Genomic DNA, 18,133 nt, shown 5'->3' with positions numbered 1-18,133 from the left:
ACCCTGCACCCCCCCCATGTTGGGGGCTGTGCCCCCCACACCCCCCCACTTTATTATTCTCACTCCGAGATAGCGCTCCAGTGGGAAAAGGGAATATTCCCTTATCCCCACCATACCACAATGTCAGCAATAGTTTCATTAGTTGTAAACCAACACTATACATTGATTTACAACTAACAGTGGATGAAAACTGCATGCTTTCTTTAATGTTCCAATCTCAAAATGTAACCACAGTGGGCATTACACCGGAATGCGGGTAACATTCATAGCAACAGGCCACCAATGATAGCATTTTAACAGGGAACATTAATTGGAATACATTTCAAAACTTGTAGAACAATAGGACACATGTCCCAACAGTAGGTTTGGTGGAAAACATACCCATTTATTTATGTGTTTAGATTACTGGTGAAGATAAGGTGGGGGAAAGAGAAAGATGTCAATTAAATTAGATTTTTGCAGTGGTCACAGCTTTAATGGTCATTGCTCTAATCATTACTCTACAGGTATTATTAAAACAACCCATGGCCTTGGGTTGGGCAGTGGTATGTTTGTACACAGCGTATAATTATAGCCTTCTTATAGCTACTTTATATCTTCTCTTACCTGGAATACCAGTGAAGGGAATTTTTGTTAATATTAACTGACTGTTTCTACCCATAGGCACATAGTCAGGGTTACATATGTGCACTCATAGTGTGTGTGTGTGTGTGTGTGTGTGTGTGTGTGTGTGTGTGTGTGTGTGTGTGTGTGTGTGTGTGTGTGTGTGTGTGTGTGTGAGTGCTACTGCCATACTCTGCCTTGATTTTTATTGGTCACCCTGGTTGTTGTCAGCAGGGACCGGTAGCTGTGACAGCATGACATTTTTGAACATTTCTTGAGGGAGACCACATGGTGTATGTGCTTATCTTGCTGTCATTTGCAGCCTTGGAGTTGGACCATGGGTGCTGGATACAGTATAACTACAGCCTCATTATAGCTACTTTATACCGTCTCTTACCTGGAAGACCTATGGAGGAAATTTATGTTAGTACTACCTGACTGTTTTTACACCTATTCACAAAATCCTATTTGAAATTATGCATAGAGCTTAGTACCACTCCCGGGATTCCAACCGTGGGTGTTTCTGCTAAAAATACAACAAGGTTGTGTTTCATCGAAACAAGCTATTGAGAAACTGCTGTCTTTTCCTTCAATGTTTTCTGTCTCATTCTCTCTCTTGGTTGTACAATCTGACATTGTAATTGCAACATTCTTATACATGCATTCCTGTACATACCTTTTGACATAGCACAGTGTGAAACAGTGGTTAATACAACATTACTATGCAGATATCAGATTTTGGTGCATGAAACATTTCATATCAGTTAATCTTGTGTCTTACAGAGGCGCTAACTTTGTCAGATGATACTTGATTGTTTTATGCTTTCAGAGCTATAGTTGCTATGCATAACCTGTACATGTTTCAGTTCACACAATACCAGAGTAAACACAACCATGCCAGGATTTGAATTTTATTGAGAGGCAGTTACAGTTTTATTTATATATAACCTATATGAGACTATTACTGTAATATTGTCTGGTTTATTCAGTACAAACCATACCCATTTTTAATACTCCCAGGTGACATTCTACTCCTTTATATTTATTTGGTATGAATACTACAAGCTAGATTGTTACTTAGCAGCCTCACAGCGCAGCCTTTGAAACCTGCTTGCATGGGCTTCCTGGTTCGCAGCCCATTCAGCTGGAGCTGTAAAGAAGATAGAGAAACATTTATGCATACTTATCCATCAATTACACAGGCTGGACTTTGGTAAACAGTTATTGATATGAATACTTACACATAGCTGGGACATCACCCCTCTGCCATGCTTCTTGGACCCACTGGTCCAAGAGCTCCCTCTTTCTCCGCTTTAAGTCGGCATAGTAGTGCCAGATCTGTTCACCAGTCTGAAGGATGCCAGTGGCACTGATGAGATCACGGACAAGACTTCTCCAGGCCTCCGCTTTGTAATGTACATTGGTGAGCTACAATCGGTTATGAGCTGTATACCTGCCTGTGAGGTTTAAATACAGCTGATTTCCCACACTTTGCCATGATTGGATGGTTTTTAATATGCTGAGCTAAGCTAAGCTATGGGCAAACCTGCTTAGCTAAGGTTGGCAGTGCTTAAAGTGGCAGGTTCAGCACTGCTTACCAATGGTTAAATCCACTTAGCTGGGCTACTCATTACTTGGCATTCATATTCAAGCAATGCTTACACTAGGTAAGCATGGCTGTGCAATGCTTAGCATTGCTTAAGTTTTATTTTATAGGGAACTGCAGAGGTGGTGCTGTGGTAGCGTTGTCACCTCACAGTAAGATATTGTCCCGTTCGATTCTCAGCTAAAGCGTCTTCTGTGTTGAGACATGTGTGAATGTGCGTACCTTCGTTGAAGGTTGTTTGTCAGGGCTGGCAACTTGGCACGTAAAAAAATCTACTGCCAAACATTAGCGGACAGGAGTTCCGCTGTGGCAACCCCTAACCAGGAAAAAACCAAAAGGCACAACAGCATCAGCTGTATAGGATTGATTCATCATTCCTGACATATCATTTTGTTTACCTTCCCTGACATTCCCCTATGTGCTTTCATTACATTTATTCTTGTGTGACTATATTGTATAGGGCACTTGTGTTTATATGGGGATTTCATAACTTTATTACACTGACACCTCACATCTGGACCTACTACACTACTCTGGTTTACAAATATATGTTATTTACTACCTAATTATTCAAAATTATGTACTGCTTTCACATGTAAATTGCAAATTGGTTTTAGTGGGGATTAAACCGGGAATGACTACTTGCAAAGCAAGCACTCTAACCATTTCACTATTGCCACATTATCATTATTCAAGGTATATTCCTATTTTTGATCCTTGTGATATGTAAGCTAGGCTGAGATGAGCTGTGCAATGCACACACCTGATCAGCTATATTTAAATTTTATTGCGGACTGAAAAAAAAATGAAACTGTTGTGTTTTATTTTTTAAACATTATCTGTGGGGGGGTGCTTTTCAAACAGTGATGACATGACAGGCTTTGCATTTGAGAGGTATGCTGCACAGACACTTGCAGTGTCTGCCATATCTCTCAACTGTACAGATTTTCACAGAATGTCCAGATTTTTGCCTTATATTTGTGGTCCATTTTTCATACAATTGTGGCTTTCGGGCAGATTAGTGACAAGGCATTAAAGACTGCAGTTAGTAAATAATGACAGACATTTGAGTTTTACACTTCATATCCTTTGGGGACTTCATGCTAATGTGAAGCCTGTCATTCTATCAACTTTATAAGTTTGTGAGAGCAATATCTCACATTTGTCCCTTGTTTAATATGGCTTTGTCCAGATTTCTTGTAAGGTTGAGAAGTAATGGTGTCCAAGGACACTCTTGCTAGCTTTACATTGCCGTATGGCATATGTATAGTGAGAGCACTGCTCTCAGACACACCCCCTGCATTCATGCACATAATGGTGTCCATTTTAGATCATGGCAGCACACCTTCATGAATATGCATGGCGTACTGACATGCTGCATGGGAACGTTCCATTCCATGCAAGAATAAGCTATTCTTGCACGGAAGTTTGTTGAATCCTGGGGCATAAATAACAGGTATAACAGGATGCATCTTTTCCATATACATATACTCATCCAAAGTAATAGAATGTGATTATATAAATGTGACTTGCATGCAAAAATCAACTGTTGAACAAAGCTTATATCTACCACTTTAAAAATACTATAATCACTTAACAGACTCATTCTATCATTACATAACATTTTATCTATTATCACTATAGCCCCACCTTTATCTGCTTGTTTAATAATTATTTTATTTTTTCATTCAATTCTTTCAGAGCTAGATTCTCATTTTTAGTTAAATTATAAAATTTATGTTGGTTATTTGTATTAAACATTTCAGACGTTTGTTTTTCACAAATTGTTTGAAACGCATGCGTAAAGGGTATGCTATTAAAGAACTTTTACACTGACATTTAGGTGTATCCACAGCAGTAACATTGTTTTTAAAAATAACTTTTAAGTTAAGATATCTAACAAAGATTCTTAAATCTGTAAAGGCTTCATTAATACTACCATTACAAGAAGGCACAAAAGTCAAGCCCTTAGATAAAACTTTATACGTATCAGAAGTCAGAGTAAAACTAGAAGAATTCAAAACACCATTAATAATTTTATACTGAGTATCAGCATTCATTCATTCTACCTGGCTGTTGAGTTCATTTTGCTGTCTGGCTTCTGGTGTTTAGATAAGCAGTATGACCTGGTTGTTTCTTCCTTCTGTCAAAACTTCTCAATGAATTGGATATTTTTCAAGTCACATCTCTCTCTCTGGCAGTTGCACAGTCATTAAAAAAGATGTTTTAAAGTTTTAAACCTAGTTATTCAAAATTGGACATTTATTTATTTGTTTATTTATTTAACATTTGGTTACCAGGAAAGTCCGACTGGGACAGAAATCCATTTTCAGTGGAGGCCTGGGGAGAAAAGCTCCACTACAATATATACTAGATTAAAACAGTTAGTACAGTATTTGAGTTAAATATAAGTATAATATAATAGTAGATAGTGATATAGAGTAGTATGCAATGAATTAACAGAGTACAAATATTGGCATGGTTACAGATAGGAGTATGGTGACACATAGGCACTTGATGTGTAAAAGATTTTAAAACAAAATGTGATTGGTATGTTTTTCAATTTGTCTATCGACATATATATATATATATATATATATATATATATATATATATATATATGTATATGGATCTACTTCACTTACCTGAAAAACTACATCACCAACATCCACTTCACTGAGACAAATACACTGAAAAACCAGAAGACCGACATTCGGAACACCAACATTCTGACCCGAGGTAAGTAACTGCTTGGCTGTCCTGAAACCCCCCCTAAACTAAACCAACCCATGTGGGGGGGTTCACCCCCCCAAACCCCCTATGTGGGAGGGCTTTGCTCCCCACCCCCCTAATTAAATATACCAACTCCAAGATCATACTACTGCAGGAGTAAGATGCAAAGTTCAACAGGATGGCCAAGTGGTTACTTACCTAGGGTCTGAATGTTGGTGTTCCGGAAGTCGGTCTTCTAGTTTGTTGGTGTATTCATCTTGGTGAAGTGAATGTCGGCGATGTGGTTTTTCAGGTAAGTAAAGTAGACCCATGTATATATATATACATATATATATATATATATATATATATATATATATATATATATACACACATATATATATATATATATACACATATTTACATGGAGAAGATGTTGTAAAGAGGAGGAATAAACTTTTTGGATATTAATGTATATATTAAAGATAATACAATAGGTTCTAGAGTCTATAGAAAAGAAGTATAAACTGATAGATATTTACACAACACAAGTATGCACCCCTCCCATATATACAAAAAATAATTGTGTGTATATTCAGTTCCTTAGAGCCAGTCGGCTAAATACAGTTATATCTGACTGTAACAAACAGCTAGATGAGATGGTTGCAGAATTTAAAGATAGGAGCTATAGTGTTAATAGAAAAAATTAAAAAAAAACAAATGTTGAGTGAAAGAGATGACTTAGCTAGACCATAATTCTCAGACATAGAAGAAAGTCCAACTAATGGAACTGTAAATAATATTATGGCTCATGTGACGGCCTCTCTACCCCAAGCCAGTAATCAAGGAGCTTCGATCCTCACCACGGACACTGGCGAGAGATGGTCATTAAGTACAGGAATGAATTTATAGTATTGTCAGATGCAGCTCTCTACAACAAGCAAAGTTTCCCCCAAGAGCACACAAGGAACATGCTTCAAACCTGGTACTGGACTCTGTCTCTCTAGATCCCAAAAAGACTCACTTTGGAGCATTGTGTCCCAGTTTCAAGTAGCTGGCACACCCACTCTTGGGTATTTAATTTTCACACACACTCCTGGGAAAGGCTGGTACAGATTTACTAACTGTACCCTTTCTGCCCAGACTATAAAGTAACTATGCTGCCACCAGTCAACCACTCTCAGGCTCTTACAAGGATATCCAATTATACTGAGTAAAATCAATACGAACATAAATGGTAGAGTGTAACCAAATCAGGCAGGCTTTTCAGAGTGGCCAAGGCATCACTAAAGTAAGCAGCCATAATAAAAGGTATAAAAATATTTAATAATAATTAATAAAATAGAAAATATGAGAATACTAAATATCTAAGTACAATAAACACCATAGTTTCAATCGCAGGAGAAATAAAAATAACAGAGTTGGACAGGTTCAAACAGATGCAAAAAAAAATAAAAATTACTCAACTAATCTCACCGCATTTCCTGACTGTCTAAAGAATAACTGTTCCCTAGCTAAAAAAAAAAAATACTCAACTAATCACACTGTATTTCCTGACTGTCTAAAGAATAACTGTTCCCTAGCTAACTTAATTAAAACAGCAAGGCAAGATAGGATACTGAGATGGTTACATCCAAAAGGCAAGGTGATGAGATTCAAACTAAATTGAACTGAACAACTAACTGACATGGATCTTTTATATTAGGTTCCAAAGAAAAGAAAACAAAACAAGCTTCTGTGAGAGTTTCATCCTTTCAGTGCTGGTTATAAAATGACATCTCATTTGATCACCTGACTCTGGCACAATACATACTCAGAGCTTTGCTAAGAACTGTTGCAGTATCTGAAAGCTATATAACAATTTCAAAACCTGTACTCTTCCCTTGCAGAATTCTTTCTTTAAACATAGATATTTACTCAGTTATAATAACACTGTTGGTACATTTTAACACAAGGATCTGTACAAGTCAGTGTGATGGTAAAATGACACAAAATTATTTACAAAACACCAGCTAACCATACTGGCACATGTTACACATGCACTGCCCCACTTTCTCTAAAACAGACTGCAACACTCCACATCATCACTGATAGTCCAGAAAGAAGGTTAAATATATTATGCAATATAATGCACATACAAATAGGGTTAAACAACTTATAGGCCAAAACTGGTCTATACTATGTACATATGATATGGTTAAGGAAATTGTGGGTTCATTACCTAGTTTTGTTTTTAGGAAATGTAGGAATCTGAAACAACATCTCTGTTATAAAGACCTACAAATCTGCTTTAAGAATGCTATAATAAACATTAAAAATACCATGCCTTGCTATGATTGCCAGTTTTGTCACTATATAAATAAGAACAATGGTTTTGTACAGCCTAATACAAGTAAGACGTTTTATATTCACACATTTGCCACTTGTAAAACCAAGAATGTGGTTTACTTAGCCAGCTGTGAAAAATGCAGTTCATGTTATGTTGGAAAAACAATTAAAATGTTAAAAGAATGGATTGCCCAGCTCCTATTTGAGATATGTAGGGAGGTGGAGAGCAATGCCTTAGCTAAACATATAATAAGCTCAGATAAAACACATAGTTTTACATTTAGGGTTAAAAACAATGAAATAAGTATTAGAGGAGGGCATATTGAGTTGAATACTGAGAAAGTTGAGTATAGATGGATTAATTTCTTTCAAGCAGATGTGCCCCCTGGCCAAATGATACTGTGAGTTTAAAACCCGTTCTTAAGAGAAGGTCTCTTTTTCCATGAAACAAGCACTCAGTTGTTTATGTTAATTATTTTATTGTGGTGCACTTCTATTGGTTTGAATTTGTTCATGTGGTGTATATATGAAAATGTGCCTTGGTATGATTTTAAGCACTGAAGAAGAGTTTTATCTCAAAAACTTTGCTATTCAACTTATATTTACATCACTTTTTGAGTTCCTTTCAGATTTTATTCTTGGACTGTTTTGTTTGGAACTCTATATCAGGTGTTTACAAGTCTGTTTGTTTTTTTTTGTTTTTTTGCCGAATAGAAAGATGAATTTATACCCACAGCTTAAAATGTATTATATGCTTTTTATATCTGTCAAGTGTAATTATTTTTGCTGTCTTCCTTGTTAGGTCACTTGCCTCTGGATTTATTTCTGAAGGGAGAGGTTCCAACACAAGTAATAATACTCTTAACAAAAGTACCACCAGATGCAGGATTGTTGTTTCATGTACAAAAAGGTAAGCTCATCTTTAGTGACACTCTAATTCCTATGTTTAAGGTGCAGGAGGTGAAAGATTTGAGATAAAAACAGAATCATAAGCTAGATATACTGTAAACTACAAAAGCTGGACATATTTTCATGTTTTCTTAGGGCATAGCATGCTGATTCATGTGCCAGTATCTATATTGATAGTGACATATCTTGGTAACAGTTGTGGCTGAGTGCACAACATAAACAAAATAAATGCCACCAGCAGAATGCTCTTGTGTAATTTCAATGATTATAGTTATGAAAAATCTTTTATGTCTGCATGATACACACACACGTATATATATATATATATATATATATATATATATATATATATATATATATATATATATATATATATATATATATATATATATATATATATATATATATATATATATATATATATATATATATATATATATATATATATATATATATATATATATATATATATATATATATATATATACCCATATATAGATACATATATTATACATATATATATTTATTTGTATATATATATATATATATATATATATATATATATATATATATATATATATATATATATATATATATATATATATAAAACATACATATATAAACATATATAGCAGATGCATGCATCATATGCAAGTACACAGTATAATGCAACTATTTACTAATTAGAGATATTAAGTGTTTTAAATTTTGGAGCTTTATGCCACTAATACAACTGCAAACTTATCAAAAAATGTGGACATTGTATATTATATGGAAAAAATGTAAAATATGTTATGTTTTTAATGCTAATATGTCAGAAAGTTGATATTAATGCATTATTTGGTCTTGTTTAAAGATCATACCGTGGTGGTGCTGCGGTAGCATTGTCGCCTCACAGCAAGAGGTTCTCCTGTTCAATTCTCGGCTGGATCACCTTCTGTATGGAGTCTGCATGTCCTCCCCACGGTCCAGTAGCATTCAAAAGACATGTGTGAATGGGCATGCCTTCGTTGAAGGTTGGGCGTTGAGCTGGTACCTCGGCATTGTAAAAATCTACTACCAATCATTAGCGGACCAAAGTTCCGCTGTGGCGACCCCCTAACCAGGAAAAGCCGAAAGAAAAACAACAGAACTGGATCAGAAGACTTCTTAAATTAGTTAAAATTAAATAAATAATAAAATGTCAGATTAATGATAGCTGTCATGTAACTTTTGTTAAAAGAAAAAAGCAATATTCAGACAAATCATAATTTTACCACTCTTAAATAAAAAGTAAAGCACTTTTGTATAAAAAACAGCACAAAAAGAGACTTCTTCAGAACTACAGAGTCACAAAATCACTTCCTTATAAATATTGCTGTGTCACATAATCTGGATTCTAAACAAAAAAAGGAGTTTGAATTATTAAAGGCCAAGTAATAACTTTAAATAGCAACACTTCTTTTTAAAATGTCTAAAAAACATGTTTATTTCCACATATGGGTCTATTTTAGTGTCCTTTATTTTGGAACACTTTTATTTAGCTAAGGAAAAAAATGATGATATTTACTTTTAATTGCTATCTTATTTCTTGTTCCTGTCACATGGAATTATAATCTGTACCTCTGTATATCAGTGGTACACTGTCCAACACAAAAGATTGAAACTTTTATTCAGTGCATGCTAAAGACTCCTTGTACAATGCATATTTTTTACCTTTAGTTTAAATAACATGTGTTGTCACAGGTTTGTTTTGCTAGCCTTCTATATAAAATGGGGTACATCCTAAATAGGGTGTATATTAGAACTTCAAACATTTAGGTTGTCGAACGCCTAAACATCAACACATAAATGTTGAACACTCAAAACTGCGACCGGCCAATTACGCAATTTTTTTCCCCGTGAAAAAATTTGCTTGGCCTACACAAGAAAATACTTTAAAACCCTAACCAACTGGAGGGCTTCACCCCTACACCCCAGATGTGGGGGGCTGTGCCCCTCACCCCCTAATTAAATATACCAACTTTGAGATCGCTCTACATCAGGTAAAAGGGTTAATCTCCGATGAAGGCCAAGTGAATTTTTTTCCCTGTGAAAAAATTTGCATAAACGGCCAGTCACGGTTTTGAGCGTTTGACGTTTAGGTGTCAACGTTTAGGTGTTCAACAACCTAAATATTCGACAACATAATAGGAACCCTCCTAAACATATTGCTAAATACAAAATATATGTACTGTTGCATGTTTAATATTTATTAACAGAAAAGGTTTATCCAAATGATCCATAAGAGTCTACTATAAGTGCTTGCAAACTGTCAGCTCGCAACACACTTGAACACTATCATTCGCTTTAAACGGCAAATTTTCTAACTCCTACTAACTTAATCCTATTGAATTACCAATCATCTTAGAAACCAATCCTAGTAAACTGCCTTCGCACTTGCCTCTGGATTTATTACTGAAGGGAAAGGTTCCAACACAAGTAATAATACTCTTAACTCCCACCCAGTCCATAAGCCTAACCTAGATTCTTGCTTTCTAACTTCCCCAGCAGCTGACTAACCCTAACTCTTCTTACCTCTCCCTAAACCTAAATTCCCTGATTGATCCATTAACTTAACATTCCTCTCCTGCTCTCTAAATCTAAATTCCTAGGTCAGTCCTAACTCCTTAATTTAAATTCCTTGATCTCTGCCTAAACCTAAAACTCCACTCTTGCTTTCTAAAACAAAATTTCTCAATGGTTTCCTAAGCCTATATAACCACACCTCAAACATAAATTTCCTGATTACTAGCTAACCCTAAAACTCCCTTCCTTCTCCTTAAAATGAAACTCCCCTTCCTGATAACTGTCTAAAATCCTAATCTAAATTCCCATGCCTCTTACTGCCTCCCCATGGCTACCACTCTTACCTGACTCAAACCAGGACAATGACTTCTGATGGATCTATGCCATTATTCTAAGAAAACAAAGGTTCAAACCACAAAACGTCAAGCCTCATAACATCAGGCACAAACATACTCTCACACACACACACACACACACACACACACACACACACACACACACACACACACAACAAATAAAAAAAACAGCTTTTATGCAGGGGTGCAAGCCTTCTGCACACCCAAACTCCCTGTAACTTATATATAACAACTCCTATTTCACAACACATTAGGGAAAGCGCAGACTCTCACTCCCTAGAAATACCGACAAACAACATAAAGCTAGTTTGATAGTCCAAATGTTCAACCACAGAACATTCAGTATTTTGAATGTTCAACCTAACCTACATTTATACATATATGACTTTATTTTATGTGGTATAATATAGCAATAACCCACGCCTGGGTGTGGATAATGCTGGATTTACCCACAGTTGGTGTGGTTTGGTCAAGAGGGTGAAGTCCAGGTGCCCAAACAAAGACAACCATAGGTAAATCCAGCATTACCCACACCCAGAAGTGGGTTATTGCTATTATACAATGACATTATTTAAGAAAAAATAATTACTTTTCTTAAATAATGGCATTGTATAATGCCTCCTTGCTGCCCTTCCGCAGCTTTCTGGTATTCTGTGGCAGTTCTGATATACTGCACATGCGTATACTTACACAGTACATCAGAGCTGTGGGCAAAAGCAACGGAGAAAGCAAGATCTACATTGCTTTTTACAAACTGTCTCGCTATGTTAACGGAGTTTAACGTAGCGAGACAGCTTTAAAAAACCAACGGAGAATCTCCATTGCTTTCTATAAAGCTGTGTCGCTATGTTAAATCCATTTAACATAGCGAGACAGTTTTGAAAAAAGCAACGGAGAAAGCAAGATCTCCGTAGCTTTTTAAAGTATCTCACTATGTTAAATGGGTTTAACATAGCGAGATAGCTTTAAAAAATGCAACGGAGATGCTCCGTTGCTTTTTTTAAAGCTGTCTCGTTATATTAAACTTGTTTAACATAGCGAGACAGGTTGTAAAAAGCAACAGAGATCTTGCATTCTCCGTTGCTGTAAAAGAGTTATACTAATGGAAAAAGTCTGGGCGACCGGACCTTTTTCCATTACTATAACTCTGATTTACAACGTGCACGCTGACTAATCAGCGTGCACATTTTGGAATATAAATGGGGGGTTGTTGTATAATGGTAAATTATTATTTTCTTTCCTTGTCAAGACAGTGATTTTACATTACAACTATTTCTATGCACAGGCATTGGTTCTTGACCTACTGCCTTCATAAAGCCATCATTCCCTGTCAAAATCCTCTGTTGTCTTTTATCAGTTTTGTTATTATTTTTGTTGTCCATTGCATGTATCATTATCCTACAAAACAATATCTATGTAGGAAGATTTTTGATTGCTTGGATACATTTTTATTACCCCCACAGAAAATTGAACTATTTACCCATTAAATAAATTATTTCTTCTGCTAGTTTATTGAATAAACTCTCATAACCTGTACTTAAAAACACTTTCTTAAGCAGTGTTGCATCTCTAAAAAATACTTCCATCCCTAGAACTCAAGACAAATGCTTTGACCATATGATATTTTATAACATTCCTTTTAACAAACATTTGGGTGAAATGTTTCTGCATGAAAATAATTGTTAACAAATGTTAGTTTGTGATATTGTCTTGAAGTATAATTCCTGTACTCTTTATCAAATGTATGTTTATGATCTGAGCATCTAAATAGTTAATAACATGATCATTAAAGTTTCAGGTAAATCTAAAAAATATTGTGCAGGAATTTGTTTTATTTCAAACAATTTATTTTCAAAATCTAAAGCACTACCATGCCTGTAGTGCTATATATCAAATGCATTTGCAGGAAAATGAAAATTAAGTACTGTTCCCTTGTAATTATCATTCTTGTACCAATACGCGTCTTCCTGATAACCTATGTTCTGATCGAATCGTTTAGCACTGAGCTGCTTGTTGTCATCCAGACAGCACTGAACAGCCATGCCAATGACTGAAATATACAGAGAACATCAAAACTGGAATAAACAACAAGAGTTTGCAGCACAATCCACAAGTGATAGGTAACCCCAACACATGACACAATACCTCCCTAAATCTCCACAGTAACAGCAAACTAAAGACATACAGAAGTACATACATATGGCAAAAACCCTTTCTATAAAGACAGACATAAACCAAATACTGTAACCAAATAAAAAGCATATACTCTAACACAACACTAAATATATACTCTGTGTAATTATCTCTTGGCTAGTGGGGGCTGGTTCTTTTGTGTTCTTGTAAAAAAAAGTTGTTGTTCTGGTCTTTGGTGCAGGCTGGAGAAGTTGTTTGATCAAGAACTGAGCTACAAAATATAAGTATTTTTTGATTATTTTAACAGATTACTGTTTTTATAATTTAATATATATAAAGCACTTTGTCTATTCAGAATCTTCAGAAATCTTTTTCTGTTTAAAAACTGTCATAGCTTGTTGTCTTAGGCTATTGTATAAACTGAAACATTTACTCTGTGTAATTATCTCTTGGCTAGTGGGGCTGGTTCTTTTGTGTTCTTGTAAAAAAGTTGTTGTTCTGGTCTTTGGTGCAGGCTGGAGAAGTTGTTTGACCAACTGAGCTACAAAATATAAGTATTTTTGATTATTTTAACAGATTACTGTTTTATAATTTAATATATATAAAGCACTTTGTCTATTCAGAATCTTCAGAAATCTTTTTCTGTTTAAAAACTGTCATAGCTTGTTGTCTTAGGCTATTTTGTACCACCCTCCCTGTTGGTGTCTTGCTCTTATACTTGGTGGCTTTGCAGTTGCCCGCCCCTACTGTGACACACCTCCCAGTCTAGTGTCATTAGCTCATTCTTCTTAATACAGAGAGAACATTTGATAAGGCCTTCTGTTCCTCCTTTTTACCTTTTCAAAAAGTAAAACAAAACTTTTTTTTCTTCTTCGCCTGAACCTTCTTGTGTTCTGACTGTCCTTCTCAAACATATTGGAAATATACAGTATATTTCAGAGCATTTGTTATAACTGTATTTGCTATAACCGATTTAAGTATTTTTTTCTGGCTTTTTGAATATTTACTGCTTAGCGACTGCATCTTAGCCTGTTTATACAGCTCTGCATTCTATTTAAACTGTTTTTGTGTTGATTAACTGTTTTGCACTCTTAAAAAGTTATTTGTTGCTTAATTTTACCTGTAGGCTAACACACTCAAGTGTGCTAGCCACTTAAAAGCATTTATAGCATTTACTGTCTGTTTTTTTTTTCCTTGTCTCTGTAAAAAAAAAAAAAAAAAAAATCTCTTGTTTTCCCACCTTACTGAACTAGAGTAGTCCAGTTTCAGAGTTGCTGATCCCTGGGCTTTGTTTTTAGTTCCTGTTACTGATCCATTGCCTTATTAGGAAGGAGGGAAGTTTCTTTGCTTACCAGTGGGAGTGGGAAGCACTGAGCAGCCTTTTTGTCCGAATTGGTGAAGTTTCAGCCAGAAACTAGTAGTCTATTGGTCGTTTTGGGCCAATTCCTAGCTCCTTTCAGCCCCCTGCTATAAAACACGCTAAACACGTGTTTTCCAGCTTGTACCAACTCTGCACAGATCCTCGTGGTGGCCTGCAGAGTGATCCAAGCAGCAGAGAGCTAAAGAGTGACTTTCTACCAGATATAAGTATTTTTGTGGCTTTCCCACTGTTATTAAGCTAGCGACTGCATTTCCTGTTTTACTGCTACTTTAAGTGATTTCTGCATTTTACACTGTTTATTGCACTTTAAGTTACTAATTGTTGCAAATTGTTTCTGTAGGCTACACACTAAAGTGCGCTAGCCGATTTACAGCATTTATAGCATTTACTGTCTGTTTTTTTCTTATCTCTGTAATAAAACAAAAATCTCTTGTTTTCCCACTTTACTGAACTAGAGTAGTCCAGTTTCAGAGTTGCTGATCCCTGGGCTTTGTTTTTAGTTCCTGTTACTGATCCATTGCCTTATTAGGAAGGAGGAAGTTTCTTTGCTTACCAGTGGGAGTGGGAAGCACTGAGGCATTTTTTGTCCGATTTGGTGAAGTTTCAGCCAGAAACTAGTAGTCCATTGGTCGTTTTGGGCCAATTCCTAGCTCCCTTCAGCCCCTGCTATAAAACACGCTAAACTGTACTGCTGATCTAACCAGCATATCCTATAACTGAAAAGTTCATCTCTACTTGATTCCCAAGTAGACTATTCTCTATCTGTAAAGCCTAGCACTTACTCCTACAGTACTTGCACCTTGATAAAGCACTCTTATTATAGATAGTACCCCACCAGCCCAAAACCCACTTCCCCGGAGTCCTTTGAAAGTTCTTTATCTACTACTTCTAGTATGTCGAGGGATCAGTTGCTAGTGTCCTCTCCAGCTCAACTGGTGAACCTGGGAATATTGAGGCAATGTTACAATTGCCTCATGTACACAGACAATCCTCTCCTTCTCCCACAAAACACAAATACATGCGAGAGATGCAACTATACGGCCAAACTGGAGGCTGAGCTCTCTCAACATAGGACTGGCAAGACCAGACAGGAGGAGAAGGCAACCACACACAATACATACCCAGTCACACATGGTACCATCACAACTTCAAATCATACACATACTCACACAAAGACATACTCGGAGGCTCTGGTCAAAATTTACCAAAACAGCAGAGGCCACCAAAGCAGACACCCAAACAAATACCACCTCACGACCCAACACATGCAACACATAGACCACACAGTCAGAGTGTCAAACAGTCACAGCCCTTAAGACCAAACAAAATGCCAGACACACTTGTCATTGGTGATTCCATAGTCAGACACACTGACGTCCCGCTCACCAGACTGAGTAAGGAGAAGGTCACAGTAAGCTGCCTGTCGGGCTAGAATCCGCCACATAACGCAAGCACTCAGGTCTCTCAACAGCAGGTACAAGTCCGACTCAGTCATTGTGCTGGCTGGTGTCAGCGACCTGAGACGTACCTCCTTGGACTACATGAAAAGGGACGTCGAGGAGCTCTCTGATTATGTAGCCCAGGCAGGTATGACCCTGACCTTGAGCAGTATCCTACCTTCACCTAGAATGATGCCACAATACAGTGATAAGATGATCAGCTTTAATAATTGGCTTAAATTCTGGTGTCATTCAAAGGGGATCCAATGTCTGTCTGCCTGGGATGACATGCTGGACAAGCCACGCTGCAAGGGACGGCTTGCACCTGTCACCCTGGGCTTCGGATATTGGCAAAGGCTCTTGCCACCCCATAGTGCCTTTTTAGGCAAGGCTCAAATTCTAAACCTACCACCCTAGAACACCAAAAGGAAAAAACTAAGGGTAATGCTGCTCAATGCCAGAAGTCTCAATCTCAAGATGCACGCACCGAGGCCCTTCTCAATATGGAGAACATCGATGTCTGTGCTGTGACAGAAACCTGGTTCAAGGCTCCTGAGAGCACCCCAGCACTAACAGGTTTCACCTCATATCATACGTTCCGGCCCCAAAATCCGGACAACACCAAGAAAGGAGGGGTGTCCATATTCATAAAGGACACCCACACCTCAAGGTTGGTGGCAACGCACGATGCATCTGAGACCATCCAGGTGCAATTAACCATAGGCAAGACTGCTCTGCAATTTGTAGCATGTTACAGGCCACCCTCTCAAACTCAGGAACCTCACATGGCCTTCCTGAAAACATTGGAGGATAAATGTATCTCCAAACACCATCATACTAGGTGACTTCAACTACCCTAATATAGACTGGGAACACTACTCAAGCCCGAACACTCTAACCCAAAGATTCCTGGAGTTCATAAACTCAAATGCCATGGAACAACTAGTCACCATCCCCACAAGAGGTGAAAACATACTTGATCTCATCATCACGAACATGGGATCAAAATGTTCAACACCGAAGTATACCCCTCACTGGTGAGATCAGATCATAAACTAATCTCGCTGGAGGTCCTCATCCGCCCCACCTGAAACAAAAAGACCACAGTGAAAAACTTCTCAAAAGCCGATTTCACACTTCTAAAAACTAGTGTGGTCTCCTTTAAGGCCCCTGAGCCAGTGGTAAACATTACTCAAACCGCTGAATCACTTACAAATGCCTTCTACCAGCACCTACAGGACTGCATGGATCAGGCAATCCCAAACAAAACTAAGACTCTCTGTACCAAAGGCAAGCGTCCAGTCTGGTGGACCCCAGCCATAAACAAGCTCTACAACAAAAGGAGGAAGCTACTACAAGATAGAGCAAAATCCTTGAAAGGTAAGACACCTTTGATCATTATAAGTAAAAACTAAGAGCTCTCATAAAATCATCCAAGGCAAATTTTGAGAGAAAAATCGCCAAGGACTCTAAAGACAATCATAAGGCCTTCTTTAGCTATGTTAGAAACCTAGGAGGAAACTCCCAGATATGCTCAGAATTAGTTCAAAATGATGTGAAAATTACTGAACCTACACACATTGCTAACATACTGGCTGACAGGTTCAGTGCAAACTTCTCCCCTCCCCAAAAGGAGAGATATCTATTCCAGAGGATTGTAGCCCCCAAACATCTCCAACGCCCAGGTGAGAACTGCCCTCACTAAGGCAAAACACAGCATCCATGGGACCGGATGGTGTCCCCGGCTGTGTGCTTCATGAACTCAACGAGAATTAAACCCACAGTTAGGACAGCTGTTTAATCTTAGCCTCACCTCAGGATACGTGCCCAAGGAGTGGCGCACTGTGGTCCCACTTCATAAGGCGGTGCCTCCACAGACCCTGGAAATTACCGCCCATTAGCTTGACAAGCCTTATCTGCAAAGCCATGGAGAGGATCATAATGGAACTCATAAATAAAGACATAGGAACTTGCAGACTTTGGATCCAACCCAGTTTGGCTTTGTCAAAGGCAGATCCTGCCTCTTAAACTTGGTTGACTTTTGAGACAGTCACCAAGGCCATTGATGAGGAAAGGCAGTCCATACAGCCTACCTCGACCTGGCAAAGGCCTTGACACA

The 18,133-nt window shown here is 37.4% G+C and overlaps 1 pseudogene; it reads left to right on the top strand.

Moving 5' to 3' along the window:
- Window positions 1-18,133, top strand: part of LOC122793198 — a 487,465-nt pseudogene that overhangs the window by 364,186 nt on the left and 105,146 nt on the right.

Source organism: Protopterus annectens, chromosome 2.part0, assembly GCF_019279795.1.
Source record: "Protopterus annectens isolate FY-2018-M chromosome 2.part0, PAN1.0, whole genome shotgun sequence".
NCBI lineage: Eukaryota > Metazoa > Chordata > Ceratodontiformes > Protopteridae > Protopterus > Protopterus annectens.
The sequence above is the reverse complement of the archived record's forward strand: the minus strand, read 5'-3'. Positions and strand labels throughout refer to the sequence as shown.